This window comes from Ceratotherium simum, chromosome 30 (assembly GCF_057802395.1).
Source record: "Ceratotherium simum simum isolate JZ-2026a chromosome 30, ASM5780239v1, whole genome shotgun sequence".
Classification (NCBI taxonomy): domain Eukaryota; kingdom Metazoa; phylum Chordata; class Mammalia; order Perissodactyla; family Rhinocerotidae; genus Ceratotherium; species Ceratotherium simum.
In genome coordinates this window covers 12,629,504-12,656,320 of record NC_141929.1, presented here as the reverse complement: position 1 = coordinate 12,656,320, position 26,817 = coordinate 12,629,504, and the positions used below count along the sequence as shown (strand labels likewise).

Genomic DNA, 26,817 nt, shown 5'->3' with positions numbered 1-26,817 from the left:
ATAATAAAAAATCAATGCACTCTGTCATACGCTCTCAACTCTCTTCAGATAATTCTCACTTTGGAAAGAAACTAAAGCACCAAGATATTAAATTCTTGAAAAATCAAAGGACGTGTGAGCAAAATATCACATAGGATTTGAGGTCAATTCCGGAAGTGTATTTGTCTCAGAGCACTAGTAATGTCTCCTCTCATATTGAAATTATATTCTTATCGTTCTGATTTGCATTTCTCTTCATAATCTATTTTTTCACATAGACTCATTCTCTACATTTAAAATGATGTGACTTAAAACTCAAAGAAACTCATTCTTTAAACTGTCTTCCAGTTGTGAAATATTGGTAAGTACTTGTCTTTCTATCCATTCTTTTATTAGTTTGCGTGATTTGATGGGTTACTTTAGAAAAAAGTTAAGAACATAATAGTTCACTTGGTGGAAACTCTTAACTGTGTTGTAATTTTGCATTTAAATCTGACAGTTTAATTGAAAAAGGATGTATTTGAAACAGGAAAAATGAACACAAGCACATGGAAAATATTTTGTTGGGAGTAGTAAAATATAGACATAAAATTTGTTTCAATAATATGTAGAGTTTATTTAAAATAAATGTGCACTCTCAGAGTTGATGTGTACTAAAGAAAAACATCCCGTGTTCTTTTCTCATCTGTTTCTTCTTTTGTTTTCTAAACAAAAATCTAATGATGAGTTCCAGAGAAGAAGCATTTATTTTTTCACAAAGCTAGGGAATGCATCTCTCCTTTCATAAAGTGCCAGACTGTGTCCATTATTCTTGTGACTCTCAGAATTCTAGGATGTATTTGCCACAACTGAAAAGTTCTGAACTCACTTGATAAAAGAAGCATGAGAGCACTGTAAAAAGATTTTAAAAATCCCATTCCTAATTTCTAGAATCCATTAACTGTGTACTGATTTGGAGATTCTTGACTCTATAAACTTCAGTGTCTATTTTAACATTAGAGCATGTAAGAGGTAACAAGCCAACTTTTCAGAAACTAAAATAGACACCCAATTACACAGCTTTCCTTGTACATGCTGATTTTTGAAATGTACATCTTATGTTTGTTGGTTCATATAAATAATATCATGTTTCTATGCTGGAGACTTGAAAAACAAGATTAGTTTCTAATGATGTCTGTTTATACTGTTGCTATTTCCAATGACTTCATTGTTTGGCTAGGCTAAATATCTGAATTTACATATCTAATATTTCACCTAACAGTGTTTTAAGGTCTGTTGTCATATAAAACTCTGCTTGCTTTGCCAAATTCATAACTGTAAGGAGCAACATATTTATGATTAACGATGGAAAATATGCTTCCAAGATGTTTTTATTTGCATTTATAGATATAATTTGCTAAAGGATTTATGTGAGCACTACTCATAAATGTTCTGATCAGATGTTTGACTATAAAACATTTCTAAATGCCACACTCTATGGGCTAATGGTCTATTCATCTGAAATAGTATTCTGACTTCTGTAAGTGGTATATATTTTAGGTCTTTTACAGATACTCTTTATATCCTCCTGTTTTAGCACATACCTGGAACAAGAATAAATTCCCTGGACAGTTAGGACAATTCAGAGGATAAAGTTGATGAATCAGGACTTAAGAAGCCCAAGGTAACTAGATGTTAATTAACCTTCAAAGTCCAGGGCAGAGTGTTCACACATAGCCAGGAAAGCCAAGAGCACATGGAATATGGGGAGTGAAAACGGACAAAATGAGGAAGTCGCTTACAAGATGACAGAGTATTATGCATGATTAGGGACATCCATGAGAAATTGCAAGGCATCCTATTGAGACAGATAAAAATGAGTGAAACGCCGGGACCATCTCAATTTATTGATAAAGTTAGTCACTTCAAGGGCATATTTGTAATTTCATTTTTCTCCACATAAACATTGCCCCAGTTAGCTCATAAAATTCTACCTAATCTTTTCCCAATGAATACCTGATAATTTTTTTCTCTTGCCCACCTCTTCTGGCTTTCCAAGGCAGTTTGACTAACTCCATTATAAGTCCTTATCTTTATTTTTATCTTTTTCTTTTTATTCTACACCTCATGTTTATTTTTAGCTCTACTTTATTTCCTACATTATTTTTGGAACTAGGACAATTATATTAACAAATTGTGTCCAAGCAAAAATTGCACCAGACAAAGTTAAACAGGGAGGGAAGACCGTATTCAGGCTATTGCAATAGGGGAGAGAGACTGAACTGAGCCACCCTAAACAAGGTGGGAGGGATTTTAAGTGCTGGGGAGAGCTAGTGGAAAAGTACTGGAGGACATTAAAGGAGAAGTTGATCAATGAGATGGGTTGAGCACATCAGATTACTCCTGAGTTGGCAAATGTTTTTCTCTGTGATTGGGCCATTGTGTTTGCTAACTGGTGCCCATCAAAGTTAGACTCCTCCTCTCCCATAGAGACTGGGGAATAGGGATGCTATCTCCTTAGATGTTTACTGTCAAAGAGATGGGTCCCAGGTCCTTGAGAAAACATTTCCTGGGTTGTAAAACCAGCAAGAGGCTGGGAGAAGATTTATGCACATTTCAAAGGGTCAGAGAAAGAATTTACAATTGCAAGTTTTCTAAAGTAAATCCTGTAAGAATAAGGAAGTCAGGGCCTATAGGCATGAAGAAGCCTGTCTCAAGTTTAATGAAACTGAAGGGAAAGTTAAGACTATCTTGGTTGTTGGTTGAGTGTTTATTAATTTTCAAATATTAACATTTGTATCTATAGTGTATCAGTTGCATATTTTACATTTGAATATAAATTCTGTAGCACACAAACAAATGAATGAGTGTAAATATTTCATGCCAGTCTTTAATCTTCTGTCTGTGTTCTTAATTCCATTTCCTTCTTGTAGACTTCCATCATCATTTATTGAGCCAAAATTCGCTAGAGTGTGCCTAGTGCCAAACACTGAAACAGCTAAGACACTGTCCCTCCTCCCCAGGGGCCTCTCTCCACTGACTACAAGGATGCTCAGGCTTTTATCACCTAAAGGTAACTCCAGTCACAGAAGAGAGGGGTGATACAGTGTATTATCTAGCAGCCTTACCACAAGCCGAGCCAGTGTACACATAGTCCAGAAGGATATATAAAGCAGTCATGCATCCTTTTGCCCATATTTTATATCCTAGTGCAGAAAGTGTCCACAGTGGAGAAATGCATGTTGCTTCTTTACATTATTCAACTTGTTCCTGGCTCCCTGTAGCCTGGGGAATCTTTGTTCAAAACTCTAGAGCTGCACTGTCCAATATGGTAGCCACTAGACACATGTGACTACTGAGCACGTGAAATGTGACCAGTCCAAATAGAGAAAACTGCTGTAATTGTACAAAACACACAAGATTTTAAAAACGTGATATGATAAAAATAATGTAAAATATCTCTGATAATTTTTATATTTATTACTTGTTAAATGATACTATTTTGGATATTGGGCTAAATTTTAAAATGAATTTTACTTGTTTTATTTTTTTTTTATAATATGGCTACTAGGAAATTTAAAATTACAGATGTGGTGTACATTATATTTCTATTGGTCAGTGAGGCTCTAGAGAGCCAGACTACCCTCCTTCCTAGTACCTGGTGTATTTTTCTCCTTCCTTTTGGCCCCTGTTAAAAGGACTGTCCTCTTCTATTTCTGCCTGCTTCTCTTGTTGTTCAAATACCAGCTGAAATGACATCTCCTCCCCACAGCACTGGGTTATTTAACATTACTTTATAATTTATAGTGGTTATATATGTGTCATCATATTTCTCATACTAAAACATGCTCCTTTTTGTATCCCCTCCAATGGAGTTTGTAATTAAACACATAGTGGAGCTCAATAAATATCCATTTAATGTCCTAAATTCTGATCAAACAGCTAGCTGAAAACCCACTGTCTTCAATTTATCATCATATTCCTATCATTTTGCTTGGGGGAGGTGAAAGATTAAATAGGACCTTTAAGTAATCTGCTGCTCTGAGTTCAGAGAGTTTGAGAAAATCTAAACTTCCCTCCCTCCCTGCACCCAACCTGGTCATTAGGCCTCTATCAATGGGCTGGAGCAAGTTTCCAGATGCGGTCTGAATTCTTACTTCTCTAAAGGTGCTTATGCTGAATTCAAGGATAATTTGAGTAGAAAATTTTCTACTGTGTAAGAGCAAGGAAATTATGATGAGAAATATATTTTTTTATTGACGTGCAGGTTTCTTTTTTTTTTTTTTCTTCACAAAGACTCTTACTCAATGTTGTGATTGTTCCTTTCTTGCAAAAATGATGTCCACAGGCAGGATTCTATTCATGTAAATTGTCAATAAGCATCCTTGATAAACAAGTGAAAGAAATCAGAGAATTTGCTGGAAAGAATTTCAACCCCATGCTGATTTCATGCAAGTACAATTTAATGGAAACATCCATGACGAAATATTTCTATGGTCAATGTGCAGACCTATAAATTACTAAATTCTCCAAGGCTGTGAAGGAATGGTAAAACTCAGTTTTCAAAGTGTTTTAAGTAAATGTATTTTAGAAGAGTTGCCGCTTGAGGCACATGTGGAACAGCTTACTTTGTTCCCTTGTAAAAGGCTAATCGAGTAGCTTACAGCATCATAAGGGTGACCATTTCCCCCGGGGAGTGGGAAACACCACTTTATCTTTCACATTGTCCATTCTGGGCACACAGGGGAATTATACTTGCTGCTAATGCAGAAGATGAGTAAGCCCTTACATAAACACACTGAGAATGAGGATTTATAGAGGCAGATTTTATAGCCTACTTTAGGATCAAGCATTAGTTCACATTCACTGTCTTCCAGCAGCTGACCTGCAGCTCCGAGCATGGGGTCGTCCATGTCCTGCACACCATGTAGATCCACCTGGAACTTAGCCCAGAGAGACATGCTGGAAATATGAGCTTACCTCACTTTCCTTCATTTTCGAGGATGACATTGAGACTATATGGATTGCAACAGTTTGATGAAGCTAAACATTTCAGTTCCAACAAAGAAACACAATACATTACTTGCTCTGAATAATGACATATATCACACACGTTAACTCAGGAAAAAATGCATTACACTTTCCCTGTACTTAAAATTTAAAGGTCATGGTTTAAGTCAGGATTTCTCAATCTCGGCACTGTTAACATTTTGGGCTGAATAATTCTCTTTTTTTGGTGAGGGTGTTGTCCTATGCATTGTAGGATATTTAGTAGCATTCCTGGCCTCTACGCACTAGAAATCAGTATCCTCTGTCCCTGGATCGTGACAACCAAAAATGTCTCCAGATATTGCCAGATGTCCCCTAGGAAGGTGGGCAAAATTGCCCCCACAAGAACCACTGATTTAAATTAATATTTTACAGAGTTCACTTATGTTTGTGTGCATGTATGTAATATACATGCTCACACATATTGGAACTTTATCAGGGTATACAGGTGCATATGATCACATAAAAATCATAGTATATCTAAATACTTTACAAAATACGTGAAATAAAACTTCAGTTGCAATCAGTATCAAGGAAAATCAAGAGGGATATAATGATCTTCTCAAATTATGTATGCATGCGGCAAGTTTTTTTGTTGAAAATTTGCTTTGAATATCATTATGTTAATTATAAAAACACCCATCATTATAATTAAACAAAATACAGTATTCTAAAAATGTCTGTTGAGTAAATTGAATGAGCCAGATGCTATTCCAAGCGTTTAGGCTGAAGTAGAGAAGTGAAGCAAATGAATCCCTGCCCTTATGAAGCTTACAGTATAGGGAAGTCATATAATAATTAAATAATCATGCAAGCAAATATGAAATTAACAATTGCGACATGAGCTCTGAAGACAAGGTTCATGGTAAGGACACTCTCCAAGGAAGTGAATTATAATACATATGCTATGCATAACCATACTTACGTTACATGTCAACAATGGTCATATTATCGTTTAAATCAATGGTGGTGCTCATAGAATGCCAACGGAGTATTGGAATTGGTGGTTGAAATCAAGGGACAGGTGATCTCAGTTATCCACGGAGGCAGACAATCTCTTGGCTTCAGGTATGATGAGGAAAGACTGAGGGTCAGGTTAAAGTACCAATCTGTATTAAAGCCTGGAAGAAAGAAGGGAGATTGGAACAAGCAAGATGAATGATATTATATAGCAAAATAAAAAATGAGAGCTAGAGGTGAAGTACACATACACATATATTTGTATACATATAGATACATATGTATACACATACAGAATTTTAAATAACTATTCTATTTGGTAAAAATCTTATGAAGAAAAAGACTTGGAGATTTTTAATTCTGAGCATAAATTTTCCTAGTCAGCAAGATAAGGGGTGATAATTTGTATGGGGACTCATAAACACAAGATATAAGGGTACAGTTATATTTATGGGCTGTCTACTGAGTACCCAAACCCCATGGAACAAATGTTATGACAAAGATGAAAACTCTTCTTGGTAGCTAATAAGTTATTTCTCACTCCTGCTAGAAGTCCAATGCAGGTTAGGATTGGGTGGTTGGGGGAAGGTTCTGGTTCACATAGCCAGTCAGATGGAAACTACTATCTTGTAGCTAAAGCTTCCAGAACACTCAGACTCTTGGCAGGGCAGGGAAAACAAGGGGAACTAAATCGTGGTCTTTCATTGGCCATTTCATTGGACACAGTAGTCATATGGTATTGCCTAACCATGTAGAGAAGAAAATTAAATATTTGGAGAATATTAGTATGTCTGCTATGTACGTCAAGATGTATATTTATAGAAGTGTTTGTACACTTTACAACAATGTTTGCATCTAGTACTATAGTGTCTGTGACAGAAACAAAAGAGAAGGACCTAAATGATCATCAGTAGAGACAGGTTAAATGCAACCATGGGATGGAATACTATGGGAAGGTCCTCGGTGCTTATTAGGGAAAAATTACAGATGTTAAGGACGAAAAAATAAAACATAGAGAAACTTTTATAGTGTGAAGCCTCTGTTAGCGAGATTGGGGGTCAAAAAAGAGACTTTATTTTTTTCACTTGATAGCCTTCTGTACTGTTTGGATTACTTACTTTTTGAATTTTTCGTTTTTACACATGCCTTTAATCAAGCATTACTGAATTAATAGGTTAAGAAAATATAATGGTTGCATTTTGACTACTCAGAAGAGAGACATATTATGAACGTAACAATATCACTAGAGCCCATTCAGAAATCATAGTGCATAAAGGAAAGAATCTTTAGAAGCAATACAAGCTTAGAGAAATTTTAACTTGTTCTCTTTCTTGAGCCTAAAATTGTTCAATGAGCTCAAACCTGCCTGGCGTTTTGACCATCAATTATTACCGTATATTTATAGATATACTCTTTCCCAGCAATTTCAGAAGGTTAAAGCAAATATATATAATCAGCCTACTATTTGCTGGAAGATAAAGTGCCATTGAGACTTGTGTAATCAAAGGAAAATGGTTCTAAAGATAACTTTAGCACTGGCTGGTGTTAAAATGTTGCAAGAAAGAGCCTTTCAAATATAAGACAAATGTATATATTTACTTTCAAATCTATTCAGATTGGGACTTAAAAAAATACAGCCCTTCATGTATGAATGTGATTTTGTGGATGCAGCATCACAGAAGTACATTATGGAATTATGTTTTATAGAAGTGATGGGTTTGTCCTGAGCCAGTCTTATGCAGCCTGATGCACTTTGGAGCAATTCTAAGCCTTAAGAGATGTTTCCTGTGGCCACGAGATTTCCTCTTTCACCTAATCAATACTTATAGTTCAGATAGAAATTCAGAGTCGCTTCCTCAGGGACACCTTCTCTGACCCAAAGACAGGGTCACGTCCCCTAAGTGGACAATTTGAACACGCTTTACCATTTTTCTGCTCTGGTTATTATACCATCCAGCTAAAGGTTTGTGTTTGACATGACTCACATGACTGAAGCTCCAAATCTGCTTTGTTCCACCTTGTAAATACATCTCTGATCACAGTGGCTGAAACACAGGTTTCAAAAGATAGCTTTTAAATGAATGCACATGTGAGCAAATGGACATGTTCATGTTTACATACGTGTGTGTGTGTCTTGTCCAGAGTAATCTACAAGCAGCATAGGGAGTCACGTCTTCCCCTCTCGTGTGAAAAGAACTCGGAAAGAATGACATAGCTTGTTGGAGTCTGCTCTGAACCATCCTACAAGACTTGGAGAGCCAAGGCAATCTCTGCATTGTCCTGCTCAAGTCCAATATGGTGTGATTTTTGAAACCATATCTTAGATTTTAGAAAACATGCTGCTACTGAACTGTTATGCCCACCAGGCTGTCCTGGCTGGGGGTGGAAATGAGGAAAGACACTGGGAATACATTAACTGCTGTCAATAGGAGTTGGATTTTCCTAAATAGGAATGAAGGTATAGACTGTGGGGCTTTGAAAACATGGTTTTAATCTAAGGGGTAGCAGAACATTAAATAACACGGAGACAGAAAATGAGAATTAGGAATGGGGGTCATTTTGGGGGGACATCATGAGAAGGGCTTGGTCTTTTTTCCTCCTCCTGTAAACAGTCACATTCATTTGTTATATTGTAATTTCTTCTAGACTTCCCTGAGCCATCAATAAAGTCTGTTCCTCATACTCTGCCTTTCTCCCAGTGGCAGACTGAGGCATTAAGACAAGCTTGTAAAGTGATGGCACTGTGCTCATCTAGGCAGGTCTGTAATCCTGGAGCTCCAGGCTGGCATGAGTCAATGTCATCAGAGAAGCAAGGCAGAGTTGTGAACAGATGATCTCAGGGCTGATGATGATGGGAACGGATCCCTGGGAAGGCAAAGGAAGTGTAGAAAATGGATAGCAGAGAAACTACATGGATGTCGAGGGATGAGAAAAAGCTATGTGGAATTATATAGTGAGAGTAGAGGCTGCACTGAAAAGTTGCATCAGGCTGTGCCCTTGGTAAGGAGTTTGAATATCATTCTGCAACCAAAGGGGATTATCTGTAGTGTCTTAGCAGCTGAAATTTTTCATTTTCTAGGTTTCAGAAAGATAATTCAAGAGTCAGTATGGAGAGAGGGCAAGACCAGTGCTGAAGTCATTAAAATGTAAGAGCAAGAAAGAGTAGTTTCTTAAAAAGGGAGATTCTTATCTCTTATACCTTCTATTTTTGTAAGTGTTATAAGTTGATTGTTTTTCCTGTTGAAATAAAAATTTATTTTTATGAAAATTATGGGAAAATTATCGACTTAGAAGACATATCAGGGTTGGGGAGGGGTATCTCAGAGGTATCAAGATTTGACTAAAGGATATGTGTTTTGTGACATTAGAAGACAGAAAAATAGAAAAACTATCTGTACAAGCTTATGACTGATGAAACAGAAACAGCCGTGCATTTCATCCGTTGGTCAACACCCAACTGCATAGTTGAGTCAACTGGAATCATGAAAAGAGATATGCTTGTATAGTTAAAGAATGAGGATTAATTATACCACTGGAGGATATGTGTGTGTGTGTACGCATACATGTATGTTGTATACATACACAACATACACACAAATCCATCTTCTCACCAGAGACTTTTAGAATCTAAATACTGTAGCAATGTTAATTTCATTATCTGACAGAACTTCTTTCCCCAATAATTGCTCTGCAAAAATTAAATGCTAAATCAGCAAACTTCTAGGGTATTCAGTCGATCTGCTATTATGCAAGATTATGCATTTTCTGTTAAGTGGTTCCCAGAGGCTTACAAAACAGGTTAACTTGGTCCTAAATGTGGATTAATTTATTTACTATTTCCCAGCCTCGTTTAACCCCTTTAGTGTGAAACATGATTAGTTCACCTAATATTTTTATTTGATTTAAATACTAAGAAAACTAACTCTCAGAAAATATTAACTCCTTTGATATCTTTTAGGAAGTATAGCAATAGAGGTTTTGATATTGATTTTTGTCGTAGGTTTTTTTTGGTTCTTTTACCTCCAAATATATTTTGATATATATCTGTACATTTGTATAATCTCTGATGACATTTAGGAGAGATTATTTCATGTTGCTATAGAAGAGTTTCTCCTGTGAATAAGGAATATTTGCTCAAGGCATTAAAGGGACTGACTGCAAATCTGGCACGGCATTTTGTTCGGTGTACCCTGTTAAGTAATATATGTACTTTATTTGGCCTATGCTTCCTTGGTATATAATTCCTCAAAAATATGGGAATATAGCAACATCAGCTAGCCCAGAAGCAATGCTATTAACCTGTGTGGTCAGGGCAGTTGGAGACATGTGGGAGCAGTTAATCAGCTAATGGGTATTTCTGTAGGGAGAAAGTGTCTAGTGATGACGTATGAGTCACAAAGCCCCAGTGAACAGCACCATGATTCTAGAACTAGAGTCCCTTTCTCGGGGTGTTTTGCTGACTGTCTGTATAGATCTTTTCTCCTCCTGTGCCACTTTACCATTGCCCACCATTAATGTATTAAGTACATGGTTTACAAAGTTACCAAATTTAACTATAGGGTAAAGGATGTTTTGAATTCACAAAAGAAGCAAGTTTAATTTTAAATTTATGTTACTTATATCCATAACTTGTACTGAAGTAAGACTAGTTTTTAAAACATTACGAGGTATTTTTCACTACTTATATAACATTTTATAGTTTTATTTTAGTACAAGAAACTATAATAAGCTGTAAAAAATGGCTCCAAATCTCACCACCTAGGTAAACCCTGGAATCATCCTTTCTAGATGGCCTCACCTTTTAACTTCTACCAACAGGGTGTGGGATAGTATAAAGCATTTTAGTTCTCGCCTTTCTAAAATAAGAAAAATGCTATTTCACTGTTTTAATTTGTATCAATATAAATGATATTCTCTAGTCTTACTTATTCACTGTGTTCAAAAATGCTTATTGCATGTAATTTGTTTAAACGTTTTAAAATCTGCTTAATGGATAAAGCTACACATTACATGCAATGCTCAGGATACGGGATAATTTCAGTCTTGTATATATGTGTAATAATTAAACTTTAATAGCTTACTCTTCATAATAATTGGTAGAATGTGAGAAAACATGAATAGTATCAGTCATATATATTCATCCGAACATGTTTTAGATTTCTTATCAAGCAGGAGAATGAAGCAACACACTACCAATGTATTATAAACCAGTGGTTCTCAAAGTGAGGTCCCCAGACTGGGAGCATCAGTATCACCTGGGAACTTGTCAGAACTGCAAAATTTGGGGCTCCACTAAAACCTACCAATCAGTATCTTGGAGTGGGGCCCCACAATCTGTGTTTTAACAGGCCCTCCGGGTGACTATGATGAACCACATTGAAGTTGGAGAATTGCTGGACTAGATTAACAATGAAGAACCTCATATGAGACGTGCTAGAATGACTGCTTTTTCTCACCCCTCGCCACATGTCGCTATGCACATTTTCTGATAAGACCTCTTCCCCGTGCCCCCTTCTCTTACACACACACACACACACACACACGCACACAGATTTCATCTATTTGTGTCTTTATTCTTCAATCTTTCCCAGATAATAGCTTCACTAATGTATTGCTACATGTGGAGAATCTATTAACTTTTAAGATAAAAAGTTCATTTGCTAAATTTTCCCCATATGTTCAAACTCATAAAGTGTTTGCTCTGATTGTTATGTATAAACAGGAAGCATATCACTCAGTTTGGCATAACTTTAAGAATACTTTTGTGGTCTTGCATTAGCACAGAGTTTTGAACATGCCCTACTGAAATCTAAAATCTTCCATACTAGAGGTCATTACAGAAGCCACAGTGTATGTCAAGATTTTTAGATTAAAAGTCTCAAAGTAAAGCATATGTATTCTTAAAGGCAGTAAGTGGAATGCAAATATTATTATTACTACTACTATTATTATTAAAATTGTGTATATTGATATCTTTACATGCATTATTTCCTTCAATCCTTATAATAACTCTATTATTCTCATTCTACACATAAGTCTGATGAAATATATATTATAAAAAGAATGGGATAGACACTCAAAATTTAAAATTTGTATAATTGGAACTATTTAATTAAATTCTACTCATCAGAATAGATTCTAAATGGACTTTAGATTAACCTAAAGGCTTCTAGTGAAATAAAATCTTATTAAACATTTTTTATGTTTAATATTTATAAAATTCTCATATAGTCTAATATTGTACCATTTAAAGTGGGGTTTCTATAACAGGATTTTTAATTTTTAAAAAGTTCTAAAATCCTGATTGTCTTTTTATTTAAATAATTCTTTGGAAAGATTTTTATGCCCTAAGGAACTGTACCTACGGCGTTGTGAATTTGGGCATCTTCTAGGCTGGAGAGTTTCTAGAGAATTGATAAAAATTCTCCTTTTTATAGTGCATTCCAATCCAACTCATCATTTTCTAAATGTGGAGTGTCTATACATTCATGGCTTCAAAGAATGGTACGGTATTGAAAGTGCAATAAAGAATAAGAAAATGGAGCCCGTTCTTCTATAAATAAATTCACTGTGGTCTCATTAAAGCTAATCAAATTTTAAGAATAATGAAGAGTATAGTGTCTATTTATTGTGTTACTTTATGAACTACTCTTTTGGAACTAACCTTATAAAGAACTATGTTTACTTTTGCTGTGGAGTCTAAACTATTCAAAAGACAGGCAAAGAAAATTGGAAGCACTCATTCTCTCATTTGCAAAAAGTAACAAAATGGAATTTTTGCTAGAAGACATATTTAGCAAAAAGAGTTTAATAGAAGATAGTCCTTTGCATATCAAATACTGGATTTTTTAGGAATTAAAAAATCGAGCTATTTTAAACACAGATAAACTAAGAAATCTAAGTTTCTATATAAACAGTTACTGAACAGAGAGGGAACCTAAGATATATGAATCATCCTTTATGGAAAATTTAATTAAGCTGTGCACTTTAGTAACATTCTAATGACAGAAAAGTGGAGATTGGATATAATGATTTTACAGGAGAAATAGACAGTGATCTTGAACTGATGAGACCTTGCTTTCCTTGGAAGATAGATATGGACAATATTGTTTGTTTGTAAAAAATATTCCATTACATTCAGAGGAACGTTCTTGCTTGGAAATGTAATATGGGATAAGGTATGTGTCAGGTTATTGGGCAGTCAAATTTATAATTTTTGCCTACTCAAAATTTACCCCCATCCTGGTTTTGGGGCATTCTGCAGTGGGTTGACTATGGTGAGAAGCAGAGGGCTTCCTGCCAATATGGAAGCCAGAGGGGCCGCACCTCCCTTCTTGACTCCCTGGCAACCAGTGTGTGGACACGCATCTGAGATTTGGCTAGTTACTTGCTCCCCACTCAGGCCAGGTGCTGGTGAGTCAAAGACAGGTGGATAACTGGGTCCCAGCTCTTGACTCCTCAGGGCTGCCTTGGCTTCTGTGTAATTTCTAACCCAAGTCCTTGAGAATCCCATGAATCAGCATTATCTTTCCACTATATTTCCTTCTTGCTTATGGTGATCACTATCAGTTTCTTTTGCTTACAACCAAGATCTCTTATTTTGAAAATTATTTTTGCATACATTTCTTAAGGGTTTACTACACTTTTAGTCATGTGCAGATGTTGTAGTTTTATTTACTAAGGAAAATCACGGTTTATGTCTCCAAAAATTTATAGTCTTAAGCGGGAGGTATATCAGTATGGGAAGTGCTATGTACAGAGTAATAAAGTAATCTGAGTGTTAATGTGCATAATAAGAAACCAAACTATTATACAGAATTTAGAGGCAACTCAATAAAGTGCCAAGGACTTTCTCATACATGGTAGCCCTACATTCATTGGGAAAATTTCAATACAACTCTGTGTGTGTGTGTGAATGTTTTTGTTGTTTAAAAACCTGTTCATGACTTTTCAAAGTGACACAATCCAGAAACTTATTTTACATGAACTGGTATCTCCAGAGAACAAACATCATTTGAAAGGAAGCTTTAAGATTAAGATCCAATGACTGACATCTCCAATAAAAATAAAATCCAGCCATCTTGTCTCCTGCCTTCTCATATCTGAAAACAACTTCTCATTTTGAATACTAACAATTCAAGTCTTTTGAAGCTGCTAAAACACTGACTGTTTATTTTCCAAATGTGCTGATGACCAAGTGCATAAGAGAGTCTACATAACCTACCTACTAGTATATCCTCTTATTAGACGTAAAGAAACAGATGTATTCAAGACATTTTCTTCCTTTATGAACTCTGAACTTAACACAGGTCCCGTGTAAAGATAAAAGGGAAACAACTGTTTGTTTCTGTATACATTCATCTAAAATAGATAAAGTTGTAACTGCCAACTTTGATTCCAGGCTCAATAGTGAGACCTGGTTACATGTTTACAAATGTGAAGATTCCCGGCATCAGAACTTTCAAAGAAACAACTATTTCATAGTCTTTCAGGGAGCTTGTGGGGGAATGATGTAGAAACTTTCTGACTCTGATTATATTTAATCTATAACTAAATCTGGATATATGTCATTTTCTTCCCTAAAATAACATATTATATCTTATTCCTTAATAGGAATAAGAAAATATCTTGGGGGGCCCGGCCCCATGGCTTAGCGCTTAAGTGCTAGCCCTCCACTACTGGCGGCCTGGGTTTGGATCCTGGGTGTGCACCAACACACCGCTTGTCAGGCCATGCTGAGGCAGCGTCCCACATACAGCAACTAGAAGGATGTGCAACTATAACATACAACTATCTACTGGGGCTTTGGGGAAAAAAAGGAGGAGGATTGGCAATAGATGTCAGCTCAGGGCCGGTCTTCCTCAGCAAAAAGAGGAGGATTGGCATGGATGTTAGCTCAGGGCTGATCTTCCTCACCAAAAAGAAAAAAAAAAAAGAAAATATCTTGGTTTTCAAAAATGTTATCTAGGAATAGACAATAGACAACAGGATACAAAAGAATAAAGGTATTTTTAAAAGACTATTTTTTTTTTTTTGCTGATGAAGATTCACCCTGAGCTAATATCTGTGCCATTCTTCCTCTATTTTGTATGTGGGTTGCCACCACAACATGGCCGCTGACAAGTGGTTTAGGTCCGCACCTGGGAACTGAACCCAGGCCACTGAAGCGGAGAGAGTTGAAATTAACCACTAGGCCATGGGGCCGACCTCAAAAGGCCATTTCTTATAAAGCAAAAAATTTGCTGATAGGTGCTTGATAAAACCCAAATTCATATCTATTGGCCACTGCCAATTACCTGGAATGAATATCTGGTTTAAAACTTATTTTCATTCTCTACCTGTGTAAGAATGAATGTGTATTTGGAATAGGAGGTGGTTTGTTTTAGACAATATTCCTGCATTGATTAGGGCAGCACTGGTGTGGGGAGGGGTGGAGATCAGGCAAACGTTAGAACATCCTGAAATATTAGGTACCTGAGCAGCAAAGGGAGTTTTGTGATGTCCAAAATACACAATCTCTCACATTCTTTGGTACAGATGATAGATGACTGTGTATTATCTAATAATAGCACATATAGGTTCATATAGGGTAACACCTGGAATTCTCTACTTTTATCACTCGTCTTAGCAAGGTTGAGTCATTTTCAGAATCCACTCGGGACTTCTAGTTGACAATGTTGCATTGACCATCCTGTTTTTTTCCTTTCTCAAACTCCACTCCAATGATACGAACGTAATTTAAATATAATCAACACATATGGGAAATGAAGAGTCCTGAGAGTTCACCATTGATTAAAGATATCGATAACTTTATTGGGAATCAGAATGCAACTGAGGAATGGTAACTAGCTTAGAAAGCAGAGTAATTCTGAACCCAGAACCTTACATGGATGAGCTGTGAAACCATTAGCCTCAGAGGAATCCTGAGAAGCTCAGCGCTCAGAGGTTTCCAGTACCACTTGGTGGGGCTCAAGCATTGAGCTGAAAAGAGAAAAAACATGGCTGAAATTCTGTTGACAGAGCTCTTAGACCAAAGGAATTCTGTCTCCGCTCTGCACATACAGGTGATCACCCCTCTTCCAGGTGAAAGAAGTTTAGTTTCTTGAGCTAGCTCAAGGTGGTTCCTGGTTTTACCCTTAGTTCTGACTACCTTCATTACCAGGATGTCAAAGCTTTGTGAAAGCAGGATTTTCAGTGATTTCTGTGATACATAGAAAGCACTGCATGGAAATCAATATGGAATAGAAAATGAGGGTGCTGGTGTCTAATCTGATTTTAAAATTTGAGAAGTTGTACGGCGCCCAACAGGCACATACTTCCTTTTATTAAACATTATTATTTTTTTACGATTGATGTGTAGTATTTACTCAAATGGCTACTAAGTTGTTAGGGATATAAATACATATTACATTGTTTGGTCCCAACTACTTAAAAAGGGAGATTATTTGGTATTTCTTCTGCCTGGGGCACTGTGAAAACAATCACAGAAACGTCAATGGAGCTGTGAACTGAGAAAGTTTGGGACTCTTTGGTCTAAGCCAATTAAAGCAATGCCATTCTTTTGTTTAAGATCCTAACTGCCCCAGCCTGCCTTGGAGTTAGGAGCGGCCATAGGATTCCATGTTGGTCAATGAGATGCAGCAGAAATTGTACTGGGTAACTTCTTAGAAAGTTATTTCTCTTCCTAATAAGAGCAGTCCACAGGAGATGAAAGGATTTTGCTACTCTGGCCAACCCTGGCTTCCTGCTTTTGAAGGTGGTTCTATTGCCTGGAGCCGAGTCAGCCATCATGCAATGTGATTTGACAACTGTAAGAATACAAAACAAAATACTGAGGACAGCAGGGAAGAACAGCAACCATCTACCTCCAGAATTCTTGTTAAATGAAAATAGAACCTCTGCTTGTTTAAATCACTGTTGTTAGCTTTACTATGACTAGTATCTGAAATGCCTAACTGATGTAATGAAAATGTAAACACGGATGAGTCTTGAATTAATGAAAACTGTGAAATAGCAACTTCATATGATAGTTTAAGAGGCATTGGGGGATGGTGAGGATGCACAAAGTTATCATCTATCAGAGTCAAAAGCAAATGAATAATGTAGAAAATTACATCACTTTTTAAAATATGGAGGTCAATGCCATGGGAAAGATTGAGGGTGTCTACCACAAGAATTAGAACGGGGAAAGTGGGGGGTAATAATAATAATGACTAATATTTATTTTGTACTTATCATATTCCAGGCATTGTGCACATTGTTTTACATGTATCTGTTCAAAAGAATTCTGTGAGGTAGGGACTTTTTAATGTTTCCATTTTACAGCTGAAGAAAGTGGAGCAGAAGTATATCACATGACTTGACCAAGGTCACACAGTATGTAAGTAGAGGAGATGGGTAAAGTAGGAGACTGTTGTTGTTCATTGTAAACTTTAATGAAAGTTCACTTTTTCACTAGGTATCTTTATTAACGTAATGAATATAAAAAGTCATTTAAAAGATTCCAACTACTATAGATTTATTCACTTCTATTTTTTTGAAGAAATTAAGCTTCTGTGAATCAATATCCCTGAGTTGTTATGTTGTAATGTTATGTTCCTAAAATTTACCAATGAGAACGCTGGATCTGAAGAGACTACATAATGCTTTAAATTGAAGTTTGTGCTATCAGGCGACACTTTTGGAAGTGGACTTTGTGTCAGCCGGAATTCCTCTTGGTGAATGCTATTCAGAAATGTCAGGCATCTTGAAAGAGAATTATGGGTCAGAGTTTGGCAAATCTTACATTTACACATGACTTAGGTAATTGTTTTTATTTCATTGAGCACCACATATCCAAATAGATTAAGTTAATTTCAAATTAAAGTAAGATCAGATAAAAGTAGGAACAATGTAAAATAAATTAACTTCATTTTAACTTTTACCCCAGAGAAACCAATGTTATTTCCTTTAAGATAATTTCTCATCATTTTCTTCAAAACTAATCAAGAACATATATACTTGTAAAGATAAACTTTTATTCATATCAGAAGACCCTAGAAACTTGGATCTGAATGAGGCTTTAAGGATTGTTAAGTCTAACTTATATCAAGTCTACAAACATCTCTATAAACTCCCAGAGAATAAATAACCAGTACTTGTTAGATGTATCCCAAGACAAGGAAATCAAACCTCTTGAGGTCATCCACAGGCAATCCAATTACGTATCAGAGACTCTTACTTATATTGGAATTACCTTTAAGACTTAATAATCTTGATTAATAAAGCTTGAAATAACACATATTTATTGAACTAATATATATAGGTAATTATATGAAAGGCAATATGGGTTTTCCACAGGCTCTTTCCTTTCCCATTAGAGTTTATCCAGATTAAAGTGGCTATTAGGTACAGTTAGTCACAAAAAACTTCTCTTTTGGGGAAAGGGTAAAGGGCACTAAAACTCCTATTTTTCTTGTTGCTATTCATATAGGGAATAAAGTAAATAATTTAATTCTGCCCTTATAAGAATCTAAATCTTGATAATTTGGTTTGTCTATGGCAACAAAATTTGTTTTCATCCATTGGAAAATTATGATCTTTAGGTCATCCTATATAGCCAACAGTATCTTCCACATCAGCAATACTTTTCACTCACACTTCCTGTGTGGAGTGTGGCATAATTCATGGTATTTTTTTTAATGTAAAATATCTTTTAAAAGCTATCATGTCGTGACCTTCATTCTTGAATATGTTCTTTGATTTCACTGACCATGCCCACTGTGACTATTTACTTTCCATTTTCCTAATCCAAGAGAAGGCAAAACAAGGGAGAACAGATAAATTTTAAAAGTTGCATATGGTACAAAAAACATATATTAGACTTTTAAAAATAGATGTTTGCATACAGGTGAGAGTTGTCTTTAATTAATTTTACATGGACATGGATTTTTAAAAAATCATTAACTCTGATGGTTGGAATGAAAATTTAGGAGTAGAAGGAAAGACAACATTTGGAGATAAAGGTGGTTTTCTATTTTCACATTTATTTTTCAAATAGTAGAATTATTTTTGTTAAATGTAGTCTGATGGCAATATATCAATATCTTTTTTATTTTTTGTGTGCGGTTTTATTTACCAAGAATTGTTATTGTTTACCTCCAAGAAATAGCTCTTATTTGAGGACAGGGATTGAAAATGGATGATGATTGAAAAGAGTCAATTTGTGAAAAATAAATTTAGTGAGCTGAATTTTTCACTGATTCTCCTGTGAATTACTTCATTTGGCTATTTATAACTTTATAAAAGATGAAGTAACCTTGTCTGATGTGAAGATTTACCTTTCATGCATATGTAGGAACAATTTCAGATACAGGAGTCACTCGAATCCTGTCGAAGCAAAGCTATCCTAATGGGAGGTCATTTATGTATTTTACTGTAGGTATTCTTCCACACCTTGAAGAGTATTAAGCACAGTCTTCATGCATATATTGAGAAAGCTTCCTAAATGTGTGACTTACAAACACAGTGGCTGTAAGCAGTGTTTCAGGACATTGGATTTTAATAATATAAACAGAAATTAAAATCTCCAAATCTCTTTCTTGAATATTAGGGCATGAAATATCTCTATTGCAAATTTACATTAAAAGTTTGAATATGTTACATTTATACATATGAGACAGTGACAGGTGAACACACTCATCCAAGATGATATCGCCATAAATTGCTATTTTAACACCCAGAGTCAGCATGAACGACTAGTTAATGCTCCAATTCAGTGTCTAAAACTATCCACACATTGTCCCTTAAGCTTAATTCAGGACTCAAAGAGTTTTAAATTCATCATGGGTAAGGGGATGAGGAGGGAGGGAGGGGAGGAAGGAGAGAAGGAAAGAGGGATAAAATAAGAAAGAAAGAAAGGAAGATAGGAAAGAAAAATGGAAGGAAGGAGGGAAGGAAGGAAATATTATGGGCCTAAGACGTGTCAAGTAATTTAGTTTTCACTATATATAATACAGGTGTAGTCAAAGGTATAAAATAACACATCACGGTTTTTCCTGTAAAAAGAAGTAAACTCAATCTTATTATGTGTTATTTCTCTATATAATATATTTAACAATAAGAAAACCACTATGTTCCATATAAATTTTAGGATTTTTTGTTCTATTTCCAAGAAAAATGTTGGGACTTTGATAGGGATTGCATTGAATCTGTAGATTGCTTTGGGAAGTATGGACATTTTAGCTATGTTAATTTTCCAATCCGTGGGCATGGAATATCTTTCCATTTCTTTGTGTCTTCTTCGACTCCTTTCAACAATATTTTATAGTTTTCAGTGTACAGGTCTTTCACCTCTTTGTTTAAATTTATTTCTCGGTATTTTATTCTTTTTGTTGTGATTGTAAATGGGATTGTATTCTTGATTTCCCCTCCTGCGCTTTTGTTGTTAGTGTATAGGAATGCAACTGATTTTTGTATGTTGATTTTGTAGGCTACAACTTTATTGTATTTTGTTTATTATTTCTAACAGTTTTTTGGTGGATTCCTTAGGGTTTTCTATGTATCAAATTATGTCATCTGCAAATAGTGATAGTTTTACTTCTTCCTTTCCAATTTGGATCCCTTTTATTTCTTTTTCTTGCCTGATTTCTCTGACTAGAACTTCCAACACTATGTCAAATGAGGGTGGCAAAAGTGGGCGTCCTTGTCTTTTACCTGTTCTTAGAAAAATAGCTTTCAGTTCTTCACCACTGAGTATGGTGTTAGTTGTGGGTTTATCAAATGTGGCCTTTGTTATGTTGAAGTACTTTCCTTCTATACCCATTTTACTCAGAGTTTTTCTAAATGGATGCTGTAACTTGTCAAATGCTTTCCCTACATCTGTTGAGATGATCACGTGATTTTTAGTCTTCATTTTGTTAACGTGGTCTATCACATTGATGGATTTGCAGCTGTTGAACAATCCTTGCATCCCTGGCATAAATCCCATTTGATCATGATTCTTTTAATGTATTGTTATATTCAATTGGCTAACATTTGTTGAGGATTTTTGCAATTGTGTTCATCAGTGATATTGGACTATAATTTTCTTTTTTGTGTGTTGTCCTTGTCCGGTTTTGGTATCAGGGTAATGTTGTCTTTGTAGAATGAGTTAGGAAGCTTCCTTTCCTCTTCAAGTTTTTGGAAGAGTTTGAGAAAGATGGGTATTAAATCTTCTTTGAATGTTTAGTAGAATTCACTGGGGAAGCTGTCTGGTCCCAGACTTCTGTTTTTTGGGAAGTTTTCGATTACTGTTTCAATCTCCTTACTAGTGATCAGTCTATCCAGATTCTCTGTTTCTTCTTGATTCATTTATGGAAGGTGGTATAATTCTAAGAATTTGTCCATTTCTTCTAGATTATCCAATTTGTTGGCATATAGCTTTTCATAGTATTCTCTTATAATCCTTTGTATTTTTGTGGTGTTGATTGTAATTTCTCCTCTTTCATTTATTATTTTATTTATTTGAAACTTCTCTCTTTTCTTCTTAGTGAGTCTAGCTAATTTTGTTTATCTTTTTAAAGAACTAGCTCTTAGTTTCATTGATCCTTTCTATTGTTTTTTAAATATCTATTTCATTTATTTCTGCTCTGGTTTTTATTAATTCCTTTCTTCTACTGACTTTGGGCTTTGTTTGTTTTTCTTTTCATATTTCTCATAGGTATAGTGTTAGACTGTTTATTTGAGAGTTTTCTTTTTTCTTGTGGAAAGCCTGTATTGCTATAAACTTCCCTGTTAGTACTGCTTTTGCTGTATCCCATAAATTTTGGTATGTAATATTTTCATTTTCATTTGTCTCCAGGTATTTTTTGATTTCTCCTTTGATTTCTTCATTGACCCAAAGCAATCTTAAGGAAAAAGAACACAGCTGAAGGTATCACACTCTCTGATTTCAAAATATACTACAAAGCTATCGTAATCAAAACAGCATGGTTCTGGCATGAAAACAGACACACAGATCCATGGAACAGAATGGAGACCCCAGAAATAAACCCACACATCTGTGGACAGCTAATTTTCAACAAAGGAGCCAAGAATTTACAACAGAGAAAGGAAAGTCTCTTCAATAAATGGTGCTGGGAAAATTGGACAGCCACATGCACACGGAAGGCAATTAGACTTTGGGTGGTGAACATTATATAGTCTACACAGAAATCGAAATATATAATGATGTCACCTTAAATTTATATAATGTTATAAACCAATGTCACCTCAATAAAATAAAATCAATTTGAAAAGTGAAAAAAAAAAAAGAAAAAGAAAAGGCTGTGACTCTGGTTTTTGAATATGTCCTTTGTTTACCTTGGCTTTAAAATAAGTGTTATCTACTTTACATTTCATTAACCCAATAGAGCACAATTATTATGCAAGTAAATATGCAAAAATATAACAAAAAAGTCAAAGCACTGGTAAACCAAAATAACATTAGAGTTTATTCTCTGTCTATCATCTTCTCCTTTCTGTGTCCCTCTCTTTTATTTACTGTCTTCCTAATAAAGAAAGGTATGAGAAGTAATATTTAAACATCCTGTTAAATATTGTGTGTTGTCCATAATTTTCCCTCATTTCCTCTCAATAACAACCATGTGCAATAGGTATTTTATAGATGGAGAAACAATGGTTCATAGAAGGAGCTTAGTAACAGGTTGGATATAGGATCAGTATACAAAAGTGAATAGTTTTTAAATATACCATCAACAAACAATGAGAAGACACACACACACATATGTATATATGTACATTTAAAACATATAATTTACTACTAAAATTATAGTGGATCTAGAAATAAATCTAACAAAAGTTTTGCTAGCCCTGCATGGATGTTTTAACAACTTTGCTGAAATACTTTAAATATAACTTAAAAAACGGGTCTATATCCCATGCTCATGATGGAAACGCTTATTTTCTGAGGATGTCTATTCTCTCTAAATTGATTTATAGACTTGAGACATGTCTGATAAAAATCTGGCAGAGTTTTCCATGAAACTTGACAAGTTGATTCTAAAGTTTATATGGAAGTTCAATGGTCCTAAAAGACAAGATATGTCTAAACAAGAAGATGGATAATGAGGGGAAACTTTTTCCTATTTAGAGATCAAGATTTAAAAAACCATAGTAATTAGTATAGTGTGCCACTGGTGCAGGGGTGTGTAAATTGACAGCAGAATAACATAGAAAGTCCATAGATAGTTCCAATAAAATTATGGATAAAAATATGGACTTGCATTTCCTCAAAAAGGAAGCATGTATGTTCAATAAGTAAACATTTGAAGAAAAGTTTAAATTCACTATAATCGGAAACATCAGAATGACCCACTATGTGGTGCTCATTCAACTGGCAGAAAATAAGAGGAGGGAAAATACCCAGTGTTTGAGAGGATGTGGATCAGCGGAATTTATTATTCACTACTGACTGCAATTTAAATTGGCACAACCATGTTGAAAACTAGTTTTACATTAGCTTATGAATTTGAACATTTACAAACCTCCAAATTCTACCCCTTGTTATATATCTAGTAGAAATTTTACACTTTTCACCTATGAAAATAATTCATAGCAGCAATGTTTGTCATTTTAAAAATCCAGAGATAACCTAATTAATTTTAGCAAATTGTAGTATATTCATACAATAGACAGCAATAAAAATAAATGAACTACATTACCTGAGAGCAACGGGACAACACAGATTATTCTTAATAACATCTTGTTGAATGAAAATAAAAAGCCAGATGGCATGCAGTACGACTCTTTATATCTTCAAAAACAAGCAAAACTAGGGCTAGTTCATGGGTACTCCTTATATTAATTATCTTACATTCATTATTTTTTTTCAAAATAAAAATGAAATTAAAGAGAGTCATGCGTGAACTCATGGTGATAGGGAATTGTGAACCAAAGATTATGATTAATCCCACCCCATGTAGCTGATGAAAAAGAAATTAGAGATCAGAGGAGTTAATGTATTTGTCTAATGTCATACAAATACAATGGTACAGAGACTGCATTCAGTCAGCGGGATTTAAATCCAATATCTTTCCACCATACCAACTTGCCACAAAGAACAGGGGAATAGAAAAGAGTAGTTCTTTAAGATAGCTTTGCACAAAACTTCTAAAATTCTAGAAGTTGTACATTTCTGGCAACTATTTAGCAATACAGTTTTCTAAGACCCATACATGTAATTTATACAAAGGTTGCCTCCCCTCATATTTTTATAGCCTTATTTGAAAATAATGAAATAAGAAAATAGATATCCCCAAATGCAGAGAACAGCACTGACATTTTAAATATTTACAATAAACTGAAAGCAAAATTTGTAATGCATTCTCCCATGCACTTTGACTCAAACATCTTTTAAACTATTTTCATAACATTTTACCTTATCAGTGTTGAAAGGAGCATTTCAGATCATCTGTTCAGATATTTTTATTCTTTGATAAAATTCCCAAGGTTACAGTGTTCATAACCAAGTCAGATTCAAGGTCACTTCTCCTGGTGTCTAAATCCCATGGTGGTTTCTAGCCCTGACCCAGCGATCTGAGGGATTTCCATCATCCTGGACAGACTATGCTTTTAGAAGCAATTTGAGAAAGAGAAAGTAAATGCCAAATATTCTAGTGTATTCCTCACATGGAGATGGCTCTACCACAAATTTATTATGCTTCTACAAAGTGCAGTCTCAGTGGAATTTAGCAGCTGCTCCACAGGGAGCCAATCCTTCTGCTGCTTCAGGTAAACTTTCTCAAAAGTTAGTGAGGACAGGGCAGTATATCAGTGATCTCTTAGAGTGCAAAGGAATAAAACTGGTGTGACCACATGAGAAATGTCCTTCCTTATTCTCGGAAATGTTTTAAAATGCTTTGCTGATGTATTTGAAAAGAGATGCCACTTTTGAGGAAACTCAAATTAAATCTAACTTCAAACTCTTGTCAAAATATTTCTTATTTCTATTAATAAAAAGTAAGCACTTTGAATGCTATCCAGTCCAAAACACAACTGTCTTTCAAATTTATATTTTAGGCTTACCTAAAAACAAAACAAACAAACCCCAAAGATGTCATTTCCTCTCCCTGGAAATCTTTTCTCCTGCCCAGATGGTGACTTGGACTCCTGTCTATCATTTAAATTCCGGTTGATACTTTACCTCCTCTGATCTCTCAATTTATTATACTTCTTTCCTAAGATTAGACTGGGTCCACCTCATTTTTACCTTATCATAGTGCTCATTACAATAGCAGTTGCTTTAGAGCGACTTACATACACATCCACCATGGCATTGTGACCCCGTGGAGGTGGGTACTGTGTCTTCCTCACTGCGCTCGTCATTTGACATTTTGATCTGAGCCCGTTCTTGCCTCTCAGTGTTCTGCTCTGTGTTGTAGGGGGCTGGGAACCCGGGAGTAGGCTACATTTCCCAGACTCCTATAATTTCTAGTTCCTGTTAGGTTTAACCAAAGAGAGGTAGAAAGAAGGGAGAAACTACTACTTTCTTGGACATTCTGGTAATAGCAGCAAGGGTGGAGCCAGGAGTGGTGGAGGCTACAGCAACAGTGGAAGTACCTGGTAGGGCAGGCAGGGTTCCGGATGTGGGCTCAGCCAGCTCAGCTCCAACTGTGGGTCCCTGGGGGCACAGTGCTCTGGGTAACATTATTGACTCCTTTGCTTCTCCAACCCAGGAGTGGTAGTGTTTTCCTGCAGTTACTAATCCTTGGCTAACCCTTCCTTCCGTTCTCATAACCCTTTCAATACCCGTGTAAGAAAATTCTGTATTAAATTCCCTGTGTTTGAAACTGATAGAATGGTTCTGTTTATGCATATTCGGAACTAACGCAGTTTTTAATACAAAATAAGGACTAAAAAAATTTGGATGAGACAGGGTCCTTACTAACTAAATATGATTCCAGGTTTGTAATTGTAAGGCTTTGTAGAGACACAAAACTCTTAAAAGCAAAGCCGTCATTAATAAATTGATTACTGGGGCTGGCCCGGTGGTGCAAGTGGTTAAGTGCATGAGCTCGGCTGCGGCAGCCTGGGGTTCGCCAGTTCGGATCCTGGGTGTGCACCGACGCACCGCTTGTTAAGCCATGCTGTGGCAGTGTCCCATATAAAGTAGAGGAGGATGGTCATGGATGGTAGCCCAGGGCCAGTCTTCCTCAGCAAAAAAGAGAAGGATTGGCAGTGGATGTTAGCTCAGGGCTGGTCTTCCTCACAAAAATACAAATAAATAAATAAATAAATAAATAAATAAATAAATAAATAAATTGATAATTTATAAAATCAGGCACCTGTTAATGATCATTTCTGCTTAACACTGGCCTAGACCCTCCTCATTCACTGTATTAGGTCATTAGTAGGTTAGTTCATTGTTGAGTATAAGATGTTGTCAACATTATATATACACAGCAAATTAAATGGAAATTTATTTCAAACTTCAAAAGATAATGATTTAAACATCAAAAGATTAAGAAAGGTGCTTGGAAAAATTGATGAAGACCACAAACATTTTTGCAAAATTTACCTTTTGGGTTTACGTTGTTAAAGCCAGACGATGCAAACGATGTCTTATCATGCTATCACACAGTTTTGTCAGAAAAATAATGCAAAGATAAAGAAAAAGAAGACTCAGCATGAGTTAGATTATTTAATGGCTATAAATTCTTCCCATCCCAGTGTGTACCTCTCCTTGCAATGTGACATTGCCACCTCCCCCAATACTGACATGGAATCTCTTTCTCCACCCCCTTATATCTGGGCTGGACTGTGACTTGCTTTGACGAAAAGTGACATAGTGTGACCTCTCGAGATTAGGTTTTGAGAGACCTTGCAGTTTAT

General features: G+C 35.6%; 1 long non-coding RNA gene across 3 annotated transcripts in view; it reads left to right on the top strand.

Annotated features, from left to right (window-relative positions):
• Positions 1 to 22,416, top strand: part of LOC147913087 (uncharacterized) — a 31,821-nt gene extending 9,405 nt beyond the window's left edge. The window contains exons 3-7 of one of the 3 annotated variants that reach the window (XR_015549118.1): positions 258 to 340; positions 1,556 to 1,642; positions 2,892 to 3,031; positions 17,293 to 17,347; positions 21,788 to 22,416. This is a non-coding gene — a long non-coding RNA (uncharacterized LOC147913087). The remainder of the gene's footprint in view (positions 1 to 257; positions 341 to 1,555; positions 1,643 to 2,891; positions 3,032 to 17,292; positions 17,348 to 21,787) is intronic. The other 2 variants (XR_015549116.1, XR_015549117.1) reach the window with 2 other exon arrangements.
• Positions 22,417 to 26,817: the final 4,401 nt, after the last annotated feature.